Raw genomic sequence first — 19,204 nt, 5'->3', positions numbered from 1 at the left:
CTACCTAAATATATTTATCAAGCTTAATGTCATGGGAATTTGAAAATTTGCTTTGATTTTCAGATCTCTTTTACTCATAGGATGTCGTATTGTAGTTGCACCTATGCTCAGTGATCCACTTATATCATCACGTATTAGGATATCTGCTAACAAGTTGGTAAGGGAGGATTATTTTAAACATATTAATGTAGAATCCTTGATACTGTTGGGTATTTTAAGACACTGAATAAAAAGAGAAAAAAGATCTGAAACCATAGTCGAGTTACATCATTATTAAACAGATTTCAAAAACCTTGCAATTAGCACATTTTAGCGTTTAATGATCTGGAAGCTATAAGCTGAACATACGGCCTAATTTATTTATTTACCAAGTCATTTACTAAACTTATCTTTCAAAGTTAGTCTTTATTTGGCTTACATTCCCAGTACATTTCATCCAATTTATTATCTGCAATGTTCATTTCAAATTATTCTTACAGTGCGGTCTGCTTATTACTATGTTTTAGTTCTTCACTTAAGAAAATGTGTCTATGATCTTTCACTTGTGATCTCCCATTTCTATCCTAACACGAGTGGGTAATAATGTATTTTTCTACATGTTTAATAGAATCATGGTTAGGAAATTATGTAAAGATGCTAATATTTTGCTTTCATATAGCTTTCTTACATTTGAAAGTAGAATAAAATTCTTTTAACACAACTTTGACTTTTTCAAAAAAGATAACATTTACTTATCTATTCTATAATTTTAAAATTCAGAATTGATACCTCCCTGCAATCTTTTTATTTCTAAGTGTTTGAGTACTCATGCAGTACACAGAAGCTTCTTCAATAAGGTATTCAAGATTTTAAAATTTTTAAAAGTTGTAAGAGTTTGAACATTCAGCTTGTCCCTCAAAGACTATGGGAGAATGCCTGTCCTCTGCTTAATTTAGCACAATATTCTTTTCTTAAAACACAGAGGAATAGTGATTACTCAAAGCTTTTCTGAAATCTGGAAGGTTGATATAATTCCTAAATTTTAGTTTAGGGCAAAGTTACATGATAAATACACTTCATCCCACTGTTCTGCAATTTCTTATTTGCAAATCTCATAAATCTAGACTAGATACAACATTATAGTTACAAGCAGACATTTTTTTCTTTGTGACCATGTCAGGGACTGAAATAGTTCATGCCTCAAACATCGATATAAAGTTTTTCTCATTATAGCAAAGCTGTATAAAGGAGCCATTGAAACCCACTGCTCCCTAAAGAATGCCTGACTGGAACTTTGGGCTGAAAGTCAAACTCCTGAGATTAAATAAAGGGAAACCCATTCTTCAATCATCTCAAGCCTGGGGAAAAGTTAACAAGAAGGAATAGAATGCAAACCAAACCCAGCAGAATCATTGCTTTGGGGTGAGGGAGGCTGTAACCCACAGATCCATTTGCTGGGAGCAGGTTTGCACAGATTTCCCCTCCAACAGGGGCAAGGGAAGGAAGTTTGTGTGTGTTGTGCCCTCTGCTCATGGGCAGTGAACCCATCCTCCATTACACAGACTGGCTGCATAGGCCCGGACCCTGGGAAGGGCACATCCACAGGACATTCATGTGAGAGGCAGCTGAGCAGGTGTCTTACTACATCAAAGGCCCCTCAAGTGCCCACAGAATAGCAAATTTCAAGCATTTTTCAATGGTCTGCATACTACACATAACTTTTTACCAAAAAAAGACCCAAAAACCCAAAATTTCTGACCTTCCTTTTAAAAAAAAAAGTCTCATTTGTATAATTTGTATATATAAATATTGAAATCTGTTTATTCTGTATTATATAGCATTTAGTAACTGTGTTTCAGCCAAGTTCAGCTTTCCCTTTTTGATTTTTCCTAAGCAGTATTAAACAAAATCCTTCTGTCAGCTCAATATATTTGCTTCTATATTAAAAGACCTAACTGTTGTAAAATAAGTAGAAAAGAAATACTAAGTAAACAATGTGGTCTGAAATGCATGAATGATGAAAGCAAAAGGTTCCATTCTAACAGTGAAATCTCCCAGTAGTGTGCATGAAAAAACAGTACAAATATGGAGAAAGATTAACTCAGCCTGTATCCTGTAGATGTGTTCTGGCTTTATCCAACTGAATTATAATTCAATATTAAACACGTCACAAGAAGTTAAATCTCTTAAATTTTTCTTTCTTCAAAACACATTGAAACTTCGACGATATATAGTTCCCAAATGAACTAGAAAAAAACATTTAAGTCTGGTTAATTTTTCTGCATATGTTTGCTTTCAGAAACTTAATATTTTTTAGATGGTTCCCCTACATGAAAAAATAAGAATTTTTGCTATTTCCCATGCTGTAGAATGTAAAAAACAAAGGAGTGGCAGAGTGAAACAGCAATCTACTCATCATGCTTTGGCCTCTAGACATATGGCTTATTTTCAACTTTGCACTCTCTCAGCCATCAAAGAAAGTCACAACTGTCTTTATATTAAGACATTCAGTGTTCTGAATTTCAAAAACTCAACGTTATTTAGCTAGGCAGAGATTAAGTGAAGTGTTTGATTGTAAACATCCAAACAAGGTTATAGAATCAATAAAACTGAAATCATCAATCTTGTATTCAATATACCAAACTTTTTTTCAATCATTATTTCAGGAAGGGCTGGAGAAGACAGATTTGTCAAAAATAGAACCTGTTTAGCAGTTATAAGATAAATATTCTTCCTTAAGTTAAAACAAAGAAATTAAAACTGAAACAAATGCATATGAAAACTATACCAGGTTAAAATCAAGATTCTGGATTTCTGTACAATTTTGCACCCACTGAAAGTGATTCAGTTTAAATTTATTCCTTGTGGTCTTTAAGGCACACTTTAAAAGTGTAAAGTTAAACTTTAAAGCTTTAAATGCTTGCAAAAGTAACTACATGCAAAGCCTATTGCCCTTTATTTTTTTCCCCTGAATATCTCAAGATTATTTTCCTAGGACTGATTCCTGTATCTCTTTCTTATGGTACGTACAAACCATATGAGGTTTTCACACCAATACAAGTGCTACAAGGTACTTCAAAACATGCCAAATGCTTTACCATTTCCCCCCACCTCTGTATGAATACTTTTGACTGTATTATATTTATTGACACTTTTCACTGTATTATCTACTTCATATATATATTTAAAAAAAAAAGGAATGCTCTCATTGAAATCGTCTAAGTTTTCCAGATTTGCGTATAAGTCCGTTTTGAAAATCCAACTACCTTCCAATTCAGACACTAAGTTCTGTTTTAGAGATGGATAAAAGTAGAAATACAGAATTGGTGTTGATACTATGCATATTATAAGAGAGAGGACTAATAGCGAATCAAACTAGCCTAGAAATTATTGCAAACTGGTTGTCGAGATATATCCACTTATAAGCAGTGAAAATTTTTGGAAGATATTGTATACGTTGCCTAACTGGTGGCCATTAAAAAGATATTGATCCAGTGGTACTACGTTTACTTCTAGACGGGCAAATGTCATGTAACAAATCACAGATGCTTTGTAATCCTAAAGAAACAGTATACAAAATGATTTTATCCATTTAAGGAACAGAGAAACTGCCAAAGAGATTGAAAATAACTTTCCTTTGTCAACTGGTCCATTTTCTATAACAGGAATCAAGAACCATTTTGTCCTGTAAATTACACAGTCAACACAATGCTCCTATCAAAGAAGAAAGGCCTGTTCTGACAGCATTTTTTATAGCAAACATCCTGGAACCAATGATTTTCCTCTTTAGCTGTCTTTCAGATACAAACAGCAGACCCAAATACAAAGTTCAGGTTCTTCTACAGAGTTTAACAGTCTTTGATTGCTGATGCACGCACTTTGCTCATTATAAATTAAAAAAGGGAAGCAGATTTCTACCTGAAGAAGCATGTCTGTCAAATGTGTGGTTAGCATGGTGTTTTTCATAAAATTCTGCTATGGATGGCTAACGTGCTGATTAATGGATTTTAAGAACGAGTTTGCAGTTTTGAAGGATAAGTACTCTTTCCAATTTAGCATTCAAAAATTGTAAAGATTTTTTCATCCCACAAATATATGCACATTCATTTAGAGTTGGTATATTAATATCTTAATAAATGACAACTGCTACAGAAGGTAGTCTAGCATTAAATTAAATAAATTTCATGACCTACTCACTCAAAATGTATTATCTTTTATATATATTATGAATGTAAATATAATGGCACATAAATGACAATCTTATAGTCCCATGCAAAACCAAAAGTCTATTTGTCCTATCAGTTAAAATGCCCTTGAATTATTTTAAAAAACTTATTATTTGATAACATTATAGTATTATGTAATTGTTCTATCAGTTAAAATTCTAAAAAAAAAAGAGCAAAGACTCCTCAACTATCCATTTGAAATTATCAGTAAAGGATAGTTTATTGCAAGTTACAAGACCATTATTGAAGCTGTATTTATGGTCCTGTAGAAATCACACATATAATCTTACTATGTCTTTTAGCCACAGCGGACCAGAAAAAGCAGATTATTGTTTTTAAAGCAGGCTACATGGTTTTGGAAAATGTTACCAGTTCCTAACCAGCCCTTCTCTTAGATAACGTATCTCCAGGTGTTTCAATCTCTTCTTGTTAATTAAGTTTTCCAGAGTTTCCTGGAGTTCTAGCCTTTTTCATGTGTTTCTCTAGGCTTTGCACAGCTCTCACCCTTTCCCTAAAGGACAGTTTCCAGGGCTCATGCCAGGACTTGATCTATTAATACAGTTGTTCCTCATCATGTATTTCTAGAACTCATTATTTATAAATGTAATTTTTTAAATGCATATAGGCTAAATTCAATATTTTCTACTGTACTCATACAAAACATCTAAGAACATATTTTTCTTTTACTTTTTAGTTAACTGTGTCAGATTGTTTGACCAATGGCAACTTCATGGGGAATGCCACTTTTATATCTCTTTTAACAGTAAGATGATAATAGCTATTCTTTTAGTAAGGTTACCTGAATAGGTTTTCATCTTGCATGTGAAACTTTCATTTAGACCTCCATGCTTCCCAGCCTGACTTGTGGAAACATCATACCAGAAAATGACAGAAGTCTTGGTTGGGTAATGATACTGACATATATATACATATTTTTTTTTCCTCTGTTAGTTTTGTTAGCTTGCTCTAGAAGGAAATGAAATTGTTTTGATATGATATGGCTAAAATAAATTCAAGTTGGCTTTTTCTCTTCTACTTTTTTCTTCCATATGTGGAAATATAATATTTTTTTTAGTATCTATCCCAGTGTTTTTCTAGAAATTAAAGTTATTGTTGCATGTCTATAATTCTTCAGCTGCTTCTTCTGAAAACCTGCAAATATATTCAACATTTTTCAGTCTTCTGGAACCTGGTCTGTTCTCTGCATGTTCTCAAAGATAAGTGTTAATGAATGCATAAATATGTCAAATATTTGAAAAAGCCTATTTTTTTCAAGTAGTCTCCAGCTGTTCCGTACTCACTGCACCCTGAACTCTTCATACTTATCTCATACAGCAACCCCCGCAGTGGACTTTTAGGAGGACAAAGATACTGAACAATTATGGTTTATCATAATTATTTGTTAACAGCATTCTGAATCATTCAAGAATTAATATTCTACTTAGTTTTTCTCCTCTTACCAATACATCTACAGTTTAATTGCTCTTAAATTAATATAATATTTTTAATAATGTGGTTAATCTTATACCTAGTGATGATTTACAAAATCCTTCAAATGAAGAGCCTGAAAACGTTGAGTAACTGAAACAATAGAAAATATTTAAACCATTTGGATAAGAAATGATTGTTTATCAAGAGAACATTTCAATACTGAGGAGAAAATGGCAGGTCGAGGGTTTTTCCTCAATTTTAATGATGTCTGTGCTTCAGGCACTTCAAATAAGCTTGCTGAGAAACCATAGCAGAGTGAATCTGAAAGAATTCGGAAAGTACTTTCAAGAACCTACTGCTCACAGCAGGAGATTAAATTCTTGCTCTCTGTTCCTAAACTGAAAATCACCTCTTCTCAATACTTGGAACACCTCAGTACCTTTTACTGTTTTGAAGTAGGAACAAGGTCTTTGGGAATGCAGAATAGCAAGCCTGGATATGTCATACAATATTAATATTTACTGTGAGATCACAGATAATTTGATATCATAACAAGTAATATTTGATACTCGTCCATTGGAGAAAATTCACAATCTGAAAATATTAGCCAATAAAACAAAACACACATGCATTGACAAAGCATTGATTTTTCTGGAAGAGCTGTAGTAGATGAAATTTCCTGCCAGCTATACACTTTATTACAATACTAAAAACAAATTATTTTCTATTTTTTTCCTGCAAAACTACAACCTAAAATCATAATAATTGAATAATAATATGAATAATATTAATATGTGAATGTTCTTCTTCATGATATTTATATAGTTTATTAATAGTGTAAATTAGGAAATTGTTTATTTCCATCCTGAGAAAAGTATGCAGTCACAATAATGGTTTTATTAATTAGTTATGATTAAAAAAAAAACCAACCCACAACAAACATCCAAACAAGTATGTCTTTTATGTCTTTTCTGGGATTACTTTGTTAAATTTACTGACTATATAGAAAATGAGGCAATTAGGTTTCAATTACACAGAAAAGTGTTAAAAAACTATAGCAGTTTATTTTTCTAGCATTATTATACAGAAAAAAAGACTTTTTGCTTGTGTAGTCCTTCTAAAAACATATTTCAAAGTATATATTTCATTATTTCCTAGGAGATTAACATCCTACCATAATACAATTGCAAATTAAATTACTAAAATATCCTAGGTTGAAGTTAGAATGCATGCTGTTCTGTGCATCTTCAGTTTTTTTTTGGTCATGCACCAAGTCATTTTTATTGAACTATTACACACTGATTATTGCAACACAAAAAAGAAAATCACTGGATGCTTTCTAAGAACTTTAATAGTATTATGTGTAAAGAGAAGGACAAGACAAATGACCACATGAAAATTTGAGGCCTCTCCAATGTATCTTTAATGTGGTGGACAAAGGTAATAAAACTGTATGCTTATAAAATTAATTAAAATGTAGGTATCCTTCAAACTGGAATGCAAAGGTACATATGCAGAAGGTTGAATGACAGTTTTTAGAACTAGCTCAATATAAATTGAACAATTTTTCAGTTGAAAACATGGAGATTTAATAGTTTCTAAAGCATAGTAATAGCTAAACGTTTACAGAAAGAAATGGTAACATGAAATGAAAACTCCTCAACATGATTTTTTATTTATATGTTAATTGATGTGTCAAACATTTCTTATCAAGGGAAAGGCAAGGATTAGTTAATGTTTGTAAAGTCAAAACTGCTTAGAATCAATTCGCTCATCATTCAAAGTTGTCAGGTACCACCGTCCTTGCAAATTTGTTTACATTCAGTTTTTTCTTCCTTAAGTTACAAATATTTTTAGTATTTTGATATAAAAGGGAAAAAATTCTATCAGTTTGCTTTCTTTGTGCTGTATTACTGAACTAGGCTTTAAAATATGCATGTAAGTGGTTTTAAAAGGACTGTTTCTTCCCTGGACCTTTAAAATTTATTTGGAAATACTGGAGCATATATTTTTTGTGCTACTTCAGTATATAGTTGTAAAAAAACAATATTTCAGTTGGAAAATTATTACAAAAATCCTATTAATATGATAAATTTTAGACATGGTCATATCTTTTAATTAAATCACATTGAAAAAGCTGATCTGAACTTACTTGACTATGAGGTACAACTGAAGAAGTTCCCTTGATCAAGCAGAAGATCAAAGAAAGAATGAAATTGCACTGGCTGGTAAATTACTTAAAAGCTGATTTGATTAAAAAATAGTACCTAATAATCAATTTAATTGTGTTAGAGTCAGCACCCCACTGAAAATAAAGCTGGGTTATATAGTTAACATGTCCTCTATGAGTTATATTTACATTTGATTGATTTTATGCAATTCTGGACACAGATTTGCACTACAGACACTTGTGGGATAAAGCTAATCTTGATTTTAAATTTATGCTTAAAAAAACCCTCTCATTTACAAACAAAAAGAAAGAGGAAAAGGCAAAACAAATAAAAACAAAAATAATTTAACCTACAAAAAGAGGTGTGTTTTCCGGAAGCAGAACCCCACTACCTTTAACCTGACTTTCCCTACTGTTAATTTAATTTTCATAGTCAACCATTTTCTTTGAAGAAACAAAACCAAGCTATATATGCAAGACTGAAATTCATTTAACAAGTACAATTTTTGCATAGGCATTGACTATTAATATCTTTCCATACTGAATTGTTGTTCAAATGTAAGCTCTGTATTCTTCTATGTAGATTTCATTTCAAAAGTATTTTGAGACTCCTCTAAGGTAAAACTTCTTTTTCTTATTTGTTTTTGGAACTGGCAACACACTTGGGGAAAAAAAAAAGTTTTGGTTTACAGCAGAATGGTGTATATCTATATAATCCCTTTCTATCCTTTCATGTCTTGCTCCAGGAGAAAAGACATTTGCATTGATCACTTTAGGCCTAAGGATACCAAGTTTATATTTAGGATTCCACCCTGTAAAGAGGTGAGAGATTTTGAGGGTCTCTCTTTTGTTATTGAAGTTGAATGTGACTACATCTCAGTGTGACAGCCTGGCTATATATTCATGGAAATAAATGACTTGTGATAAGAACAAGGATCTCACAACCATCTGAAAAATATATGCACTAGTCATTCCTCTCAAACCAATTCTTGATAATCTTCTAGAAATAGAACAGACACAGTTGCAGCTTCTTCACTGAGTCATGTCATAAGGGAACTTCTCCACCTCTCTCCATAAGGGCAAATCAAGATGACCTCTTCTTTAAGCATAAGTGTGAAAACACTGATGACTGACATATTGTATCCATTTTACTTCTTTCTTTAGAATTCTGGGGTCCTGATTTAGGTGGCTGACATATTGGGACATTCATATCTTCTGTGATTTCTTTTCCAGGTGGGGCCAGGAAATATTTTTTCTTTCGTGATTTCTTTTCCAGGTAGGAAAGCAAATATTACAAACCAACCTTGGCACATACTGGCTTCAGATTCAGTTTCTTTCAGTCTGAGTACCTCAGGTGATAAGTGTTATTCAGACTGACCAAATTTATTATGTTTCCTGTTTCCAAGACTTTTGACTATTATATCATTTGACTGCACCAAAGCAATCACAAATGTGTCCACATCTGTCTGACAGTATACTGTGGTATCCTAGCCTCCTTGCAAAGAATCCCTTCAAAGTTTGAAAATCAAGTACTTCTTTTTACTCGCTTGTTTACCATGTGCCTGTAAGTATTTTCTGTCTGACTGCAAACCATACAAAATAAGTTTAAAGAATTATAATTAGTATACAATAACAATATGCAATATGCAAGACTTCTGCTTGCATCAGAGGTACAAGGAATTATTGTACATGAATTTAAACTTATTGCTTTGCATGACATCTGAGAAAATCTTCCTAGATAACCCATAAAATAAGTATTTTTTCATGTCGTTTGGGGTTTTTTTAAACATTTTAGTGTAAAGGGTATCTAAAATTGAATATAATGTCATCAAAATAACTAGTAATTTCAGCAAGAGTGAATGATCTTAAAAGCATCTTTTTTCAATATCTAGTGGATTATAAGCAAATCTTTATTGAGAGTTTTCTTACTCCTGAACTCAAGAGCACAAGCTTTGACTGGTAATGAAAGAGAGAAATTAGAATGAGTGAAAAGTTTCCCTCCAATTTTGAATTAATTATTATTTACCTTTCAAATTCTGATAACTGATGAAAATTGAATGGCATCCAATAAATTGTACATTTCTTAACTTAGGCCACTTCTTTTAATTTCATAAGGGTTGATTTATTATCAAAGCGTGAATTAATAATCAGTCGTATTGCTATCAGTTTTATGCAATCTTTCAACATCACACTTCCTATTTACTTAGCTGTGTTTTATATGACAATGTCAATCCTCCTAAAATACCTACTAGAGTGAAAATTCCCATTTTAGAAAACTACTCTGTTTTCATAACCTCTATAAAAATTGTAGTGTGTAATGTTAATTAGCATGAAAATAATTTTCTTTTAAACTGGTTTATTTCCCAGAATCTACTTGACTTTTGCCTCTCCTGATTCTGTATTGACCACCTACAATATAATTGATCTTCTGTCTCCAAATTCCCGCTGTTTCATAAGCTCTCTTACGATGCAACATAATCTATTTCCTGCTGATGTTGAAAAACATAATAAGGTCACAGCAGGGAAGATTTAGCTTCATTAAAACATTATTATTATAAAAAATAAAATTATCTAACGTAAATTGGTTCTGTCCTTGTGGTACAGTTTGAATATATCCACATCAATCTGAGCATATAAAGCAGCAATAAATTTGCTAGTCCTAATACATTACAAATGATTCTCCTTATCTTTCATTTCCCCATGGGAGCCTCTAGTGGCAGATGAACTTTCCAGGTGATATCTACGTTTGTTGGATAAAAAGATATGAAACAATTCTGGAAGAACCAGAAAACACATTCAATAGAAATGTTTATTTCTATTTCTGAATTGTTTTTATTTTGCCTGTGTCTGACTAATGTACATGACAGAATTATATAAAAGAAATCAGCAAACAAGGAAATTAATTTAAATTTTGACCCTCTCAGACTTTCATTTACCATCAAAACCCATAAGAAAAGAACTGGGCATAGGATTGAAGATAGAGAGTCAGTGGTTGTTCTATTAATCTAGTTTAACTGATACTAAAATCTGACAGAACAAATTACAAGTTGCAGGCAGAAAGGCTTATCAATTCATTACTACTTTCAAGGTTCTCCCTTCTCTTTCTCTTTGCCTTTAGCTGCTGGCAAAGGATAGGCTTTTGCAGTTCAATTTTTCAGTTTATTTTTGACTGCTTTTAATTAAATTTGATGGCCTGCTTCTGCGCCAGGGAAGTTATTGGAATTGCACAGCATTTTGCTGTATAATGATGGCTCCCTTGATGTCTGCTCATTATTAACTGCTTTTCAAAATGCTTTTCTCAACTCCCATTTTATAAATATTTAAATAACTGTGAATTTCTATAACATAAATATCTGGGGTTTAGCGATAGGAATTCTATTGCCTATTTAATATGTTTAACATAATAATATGATTTTTAAATAAATTTATACATTATAATGGTAATTGGGGAAGTGTTGCCTGTAAATCATCTTACTTGTAAGTGTCAGCAGAAATTGTAGTCATATTTCAAAGCAGCAGTATTCAAAGAATTAGTCAGTAGTTTGTGAACTATTGCTTATGTGACTTTAGTTTTCACACATCTTAATTATTTAAAGCAACAGAAAAATAACTAAATATTATAAAGCAAAACAGGACACTTATGACCTTTGCTCTACAAGTGATACTGTAAGCTTGAGTTTAGTTTTGATGTCATCTGAAACAGATTTCTATTTTTAGTACAATTTTTCTAGGAAAAAAAGTGTAAAGTAAAGGAAAGCTTTTTCATTACCATAACTTTGAGTAATGCGAAACAAGAGACTGTTTAGAGCTACAGCCCCTAAAACCCTGCAGGGTTTTAAAACCCTATAGGCAGGATTTCATTATTAAAACAAAGTACTCCTTTTTACTGTTTAATGGGTCAGCTACTGGTCCCATCTTCCATGGGCAGGGACCCTTAAAGAAATATAATACTTTCCCAAATATTAAAGAAAAGAATTTGCACATCCTTTCTGAGTTGACAAGTTCTTCACATGGTCTCCAGTGAAAATCCTCTCACAGGAGGGATGCATTCATTATGAGTAATATGGGTAAAACGTGTCACAGCACTACTCAGTAGTGAGCAAAGTTTCCCTATTAAATACAAAATGGAGAATAAGAGGTAGTTTGCCATGTAGTTCTAGGAGCTTAGAATTATTTTAGAACTCTTATTTTCTAGAAAACAGAAAAATTATATTGCAAACTATCTCTTTGTCAAAAGGCTTATCTTCCTATTTGCCAGTCTCCCTCATTACTTTACATCTCAGTTTTTAATTTTTTTTTCTGTTTTCTTTCATATGGTCTCAAATTTATACTGCCTTCAGTTTTAGAGATTATCTGCTGGTGATAGTTCCTCATCTATTGTTTTTATTAATGAAAAGAATTATTTGAGGGCTTTTATTATCTTTATTTAAACAAAACAGTAACCATACATAAAAGGTAGAAATTCGTACTAGTTAGAACTATGCTTTACATAATCAAAGTATATGTCTAGGTTGGCCTTCTACAATCATTCTGATAGAGCCTTTCTGCATAAACACACTTAAAAATAATTTAAAATACTACATAAAAGGTAAATTCAAAGTGCATTTAATTCCTCTACAGACATTCAAGAATCAAATGGCTAAAATTTAGTTAAGATTGATTTAATTTGTTGCTTAATGAAGTTCTACACTGGATGCATTCACATGACAACTGAAACTAAAAGGCACATAAACTCTCCTGCATAACAGTTGAAAATGGGAGTAAAATAGTTACAAAACTGCAACTGCAGTAAAGAAGCTACTTTTAAATGAAGGCAACTGAGTCAGATGTATCCATTTTTGGTTTAATATTGACAGCTATGATCAATCCTTAAAGGATTAAAGGTCCTTAAAGACCTTTGTCCAGTTTAGTAATCTATACATACCTCCAATATCCTTTACATTCTACATATTCAAAACTTTGGAATAATTTTCGAATGAGTCAGTTGTCCTCTGTGTTTCACCTCTTCCTAAGTCTTGATATTTCCTGACATATTAGGAGCAAAAGATGTGACACCCTTAATTTACTCATGTTTTAGAGTTCCCTATTTTCAGTAATGTTAATATAGCCCCTTCAATTTGTCAGCAGGTGGTATCCCATCTGTCATACACAAATCCTCCAGAAATGTCATACTACTGCTGGAAATTTGTCCATCATGATCCAGCTGTCCATTAGGATGGGAAGAATGCCAGTGCTCTGTCCTCACTTATTCTCCTGCCCTCCACAAGGACTATTTTAAACGCTTCAAAGAAAATACAAGTTGAAGAATTTCCTGCTCATTATTTACATCTAGCTAGGACAGCTTCTATGTTCAGCTATATTTAATGGAAGCATAATTTTTTCCAGGTGTTCTCTACTAAGAAAGGAAATTGCATTTAAAGTAACAATTACATAAAATCAGAAAATCTTCTTAATTATTTCATTATTTTGTGTGAATATCTGCTGTCCTTCCAGCTAACAGTGTACAACCTTTCTGGTCAGACAGGAGTCAGACATACACTACCTGTACTTTTTTACGGTTGTAAAAGCACATAGAGTCTAAGAAAAATTCACATGCATGATGATTCCAGGCCACATGTCCATCGCAGCCTTGAAGAGAAGAGAGCAGTTGGAGTGAAGAGAGAAAAAACTCTAATTTCAGTTCTGAAGTCTTGGTTACAGACAGTGAAGCCAAAATGTGTGAATGGAGATGTAATCTATGAATCTATGATGTAATGATCACTCCTCAGTCTTCTCTTTATTGAATGTGAGCACCCACTTTCGTCATCTAAGTTAATAACTTAGAACTGTCTAACAACTGTATTGTGGTCCACTGCAAACTAAAAGTTCAGTTTGCATGTGCTCTTTCAGTTATGATACAATTGGTCAACAGTGAAGTGATCTGCCCTGCAAGGACTGAGTTTCTTCGGGAAACCTGAAACACACCAGATCTGGAAAAAATTTCGTACGGATTTCAGAAGGGACCTCCAAAGACAAGATGAAAAAAACCAGATGGATCAGCTTCCCTCTTGGAACACTGCTGAATTTTTTACAACCTCACTAAATGTGTTGAGATGGAGGGATCAGGTGTGGTATTTACTGCTAATATACTTTGAAGCTTTAAAGTTTCAAACATGATTTTTGCTGTAAGAAGCAGTGATGTGTTTGTGTGCATGTAGGCTGCTTGACAATCTGATTGACACTATTAGAATGCTAATGATTTACAGAGAACAGTAAGCTAGATATAAACTGCTTGAAAAAAGAAAAAGGTCACGTATTATCCCACTGCAATGTTTGTGAGGTTTGGGCTGACCACAGATAAAATCTAGAGGGATTTGCTTTTGTAAAATGTTTGCTTGTATGTTTGATTTGCAATGTTAAAAATTAATTCAGAATTTCTTTCCTATGAGTTACTGCAAATATTCCTGAGTGAAGAAACCAGACTTTTCTTTAGAAAAAATTCAGTCAGCAGTTATACTACTATGTATAATAAATTTATTCACATATGAAAATAAAAATCAACATCAGAAAGGAAAGAAATAAGAAACTTAATAGCTTTCAAATAATATCATTCAAATAATTCAAATTTGAATGAATATCATTCAAAGATTCAAATAATCTTTTAGATTTTGTTAATATTTATTTTAGGGTTTGAGTCAAAAGGAGATGGAGGAAGATGAAATATAGAGACAAGAGTATTTCCTCTTATTTTCTGTTCTAGAAACTCCAAACTATTTTGCTACAATAAGTATGCATTTTATTCCAACATATTTAGGTGAAAACAACACAATTTTTGTGACTGCTTCTACATTGAGAGGAAATAAACTAGCAATCCTTTATGTTTAAACATTTACTTCTGAATTGGAGTAAAGCACATTTCAGAAAAGTTACAGAAGAGAATATGCAAAATGTAAAACCTAATATAAAACAGATTTTTCAGAGATAAGGGGAGATATCACTTTCTTTCATAGTAAATGTGGATATATTGGCAAAGTAAAACATATAGAAGTGCTTTAAATGAGTGAATTTTGCTATTTTAATCAGTTCTGACATTTTTAATTGTCACATGTAGGCAATTAAGGTAAGAGATAATGCTTATTCAATGAGTAGCTAAAATTTTATGACAGATATTTTACTAAGCCCTGTTTTGCAGTACCTACAAATCAGATAGGTAACACTGCCAGCATAGAGAAGAAAATTTCTTTCTCATAATGATGATATATCAGTCTTTAGTACTAGGACAAGTACTTACAGACTGAATAATGCTCACTGCTGTAAATAAAAACTTCACTACTGCCAGTAGCAGACCAGATATTATGTTCATTTTGCAATCTTTCATAAATTAAGTTCATCAGTCTCACTTTGTCTGAAACAGACTTCATCTGCCTGAAGTTGTGCTTAAACTTGTTTAGATATAATCTTTTCTCCAGACCTGCCTGTCTCTGATTTGTTTTAGTTGTAGGTTTTGGTTTGTTGAGGTTTTTGATGGTTTTTGGTTGGTTGATTGCTTTGGGATTTTTCTCTTTTTGTATGTGTATGTGGGAGGGGTTTGTTTTATTTGGTTTTAGTTTTTTTTGGTGTATAAACATAGTTTTAAATAGTTTAATAACAAATATGTAAAGTCTATATATAACATCTGAGGGGTTTTCATAATGATTTGGTCAAGAGGGCTTGCTGGCATGAAAACAGAGGCTTTGGAAATGAGGTGCATAATGCAGTGTAGAGGAGCAAGGGAGTAAAATGACAAGTGGTTCAAATAGTACCAGAGATGCTACCATCATAAAGAACTTATCAAGCTTTGGATCAACAGAACTTGATTCTTATGGGGCACTTTAAGAACACAGACATTTGTGGGAAGAAGAATACAGCAGCTCACATGAAATTTAGCAAGTTCCTGGAATGGGTAGAGGACTGTTTCCTCATACAAATGTTATATGTATCAAAAAGGAATGAGGCACAGCTGGACTTGTTGCTCATAAACCAAGAAAATCTGCTATGCAATTATATTGATTAGTCATAGCCTTAGCCACAGTGGTCACAATATTGTGAAGCTTGGGGTCAAGTGGAACATACAAGATTGGTACTAAGACAAAAATTTTAGAAGAGCAAACTTCAACATGCTCAGAGCACAACTGAAAGGTATTGTGTGGAAGCTTCCCTGGAGGAAGAAGGAGCTGGTGAATGCTGAGAGTTTTTCAAGAATGCACTTCTGAAAGCAGAAATCAGCTAATACGCTTTAGAGGTAAGGGAAGTAGGCAGAGGAAGAAGCTCCCTTGGCTTAACTACAAGCTTTTGAGTCTGATCAGAATCAAAAGAGAAGGATACCAAAGATGTCAAAACAGTTATTGAGAAACACAAGAGCCTTTCCAAGGTGTGCAGAGATGCAGTTACAAAACCAAAAGCTCAGCTAAAACTGGTATTGACCAGGGATGTCAAAAACTACAAGAAACTGTCCAATGACAAGCAGAAACAGAAGGAAAATACCATCCTGTTAAATAGGAGACATAAATCAGCCACCAAAAATGCTGAAAATGGAGAACATTTAATTCACTTAATTCACTTTCTGTCTGTACCAGCAGTGCTAGACCTTGGAAGCAAAAGTCCTGGTTGAAATAAATACAAACCCACCTTCACTGAAGAAAGACTTGGTGAGTAAATATTACAGCAGTTTCAGCCCTACAAATTGATGGGCCCTGACAACATCTCAGGAAAATTTAATGAGTAACTACAAAGAAGGAGACTCCCTTTTTAGATGGAGTCATTTGGAAAAGATGAGGGGTAATGGGTACAAATTACTTCCATTGACAGTCTGATTATATGCAAGAGGAAAGTATTTCTAAAGACTCACACTTCTAAATAATCATTTCCAGGAAAATGGTAGATTCTATGATGTTGGACACAAATTCAGATGGACAGGGTGCAACTCAATCTTGTCTCGACCATGCTTTTGACAAGAATGTTTGGACCAGATGATCTTTGAGGTCCCCTTCCAATCTGGTGTGTTACAATTCTTTGATGATTCTGGAGACATATCCTCTAATAATATATATATCTATATTATTCTTTAGAGCAGAATAAACCAGAACAGAATACTTTATTTGGAAGGGATCTACAAACATGCACTCCAGCTGCTCAGCCTCTTCGAGGCTGATCCAAAGTTGAAGCCTTGCTAAGGGCTTGTCCAAATGCCTCTTAAATACTGACACAAAATCAACCACCACTCTAGGAAAAGTTTCCAGGCTATGACCACCCTCTCGGTAAAAAATTGCTTCCTAATACCCGGTCTGAAGTTCTTCTGTCACAGTTTTGAACCATCCCCACTTGTCTTATCATTGGATCCCAGAGAAAAGAGTCAACACGTTCATCTCCAGTTCTGCCCAGGAAACTGCAGAGAAATGAGGTCACCTCTCAGCCTCTTTTTCTACAAACTGGACAAGCCCAAAGTCCTTAGCCACTCTTCACAGGACATGTTTTCCATCTTTTTCACATGCTCTGTTGCTCTTCTCCAGATATATTCAGAAATCTTAAAATCTTTCTAAATTGAGGGACCCAGAACTGCTCCAACCTATCCAGATCCATCTGCAAGGGCTCTTGTTGCTCAAGAGTCAACAGCACCTCTCAGTTTGGTGTCATCAGCAAACTTAATTTCTTTCCTTTTGCAGAATCCTAAGGGCTGGACTGGCAATAGTATTTTATTTAGACTTCCAATATTTCAATTATACTACTAATAAATTATTTTTTTTTACATATGAAAGTGTTACTTTTTCACTCTTAGTAAGATTTTGTCAGCGTACATGTAGGAGCTGTGTGGTATTGGGGTATCCTCCACACAGATATAAACTTTTAAGAAGTTTTTATAGAGAATATGTACAAAGTTATTTCCAAGGCAAATCACCTTGCAAAATGTGGCAATCTTTGCTAGAAATTGAAGCAAACTACAGCTTTGTGAATAATTACTCCGATTTCTAGTGACAGAAGCAATAGTTTATCTTGAGTAAAAGCTGTATATCTTTAAAAACATAATGGACATAACAAATATTTTTTCCAAGCTTCACCTAGGATATGACTGAACAGTTTAGCTGCAACTTTAATGTTCAACTCAAGGCAAATAACTTTGCATGAAAATAGTCAGCTTGAATGTCTGCACAAAGCTCTACTGAGATCAACTTAGCATGAGCAGATAATATCTGCCCAAATTCATATCACACATAAACAAGCACATCCCATCCCAGACCTCAGTCAAATGTATTACCTGATTTAAAAGATATATAAAAATTCATAAGATAAGATGTGTGTATCATATGAAATACAGATGTATGACAGCTTTCTCATAACACCACTCTGTACAATATGACAAAAAAAAAATCCAGTATGCCAATTTCTATACATTGCTTCCAAAAATTTTTGCCCTTTTTAAATACAAATATTTTATGTGAAAGTGAAAATAGGCTACTTGTTTTCTATATTACTGACAGCCCTGCATAAAGGGCAGCTTCATTTCCAAGATGCTAACATAGCATCTGGAAAAATACCTCCCTGGACTTCCATGTATTTCCTATGTTACATTGGGGAAATGAATTGCTTTTTCCTCATCTGAATTTCACATTTGCATAAAAAAAAGAGTAGTTCCACTCCACAGGAATTATGAAAATAGAAGATGTCAGGATTCGACATGCAATGATACTCATATTATATTCACATGCCATCTCTGTTTGGTCTGCTCTTGGATTGTTTCATTTATTGAGTAGTTTGTATGTGTGTTGCACGTACAGTACATTAACCATCAGCAAATTTTGCACTTATAAATATGCAAAAGTACTTAAAATTCTATCTTTGTTTCTTATTTCAAAGACTTTTAATAATATGTTATTTACATAAAAATTCTACTATTCAGAAGATACTTTTAAACTTATGTAAAATGCTGTCAAGCCTTAATTTTAATATATTTAAAGGCCTTAGTTTAGGAACTGGAGGCAGAATTTTCATTATGTTTAAAAGGAATCAGTTTCCTCTTTTCTCTATATATAACTTTTAAACTCATTATTGATGAACAAACAGTAAACAGAGCTTCTTGCCCTGCAGACAATACTGTGTAAACAGCTCCAAAACTAGTAACAAGAATTGTTGCCCCTGCATGCTACCTGCCTAGTCAAAGCACTAAAAAAGACGGAGACAGAAGATAAGCTATTTTCTTTCCCTTATTTGAATCAATCTAGAGAAATGTCATCAGTACATACACAGTTTCTCTTATCCTGTGTCTAAGCGAACTGTCAGTTCAATATGTCTCTAAATTCTGTTACCTTCACACGTATAAATGGAACAATAATAAGAGGTTACAAGATTAAAAGACAAATCACAACCAATTAGACCTTGTCAAATC

This window comes from Poecile atricapillus, chromosome Z, assembly GCF_030490865.1.
Source record: "Poecile atricapillus isolate bPoeAtr1 chromosome Z, bPoeAtr1.hap1, whole genome shotgun sequence".
NCBI lineage: Eukaryota > Metazoa > Chordata > Aves > Passeriformes > Paridae > Poecile > Poecile atricapillus.
The sequence above is the reverse complement of the archived record's forward strand: the minus strand, read 5'-3'. Positions refer to the sequence as shown.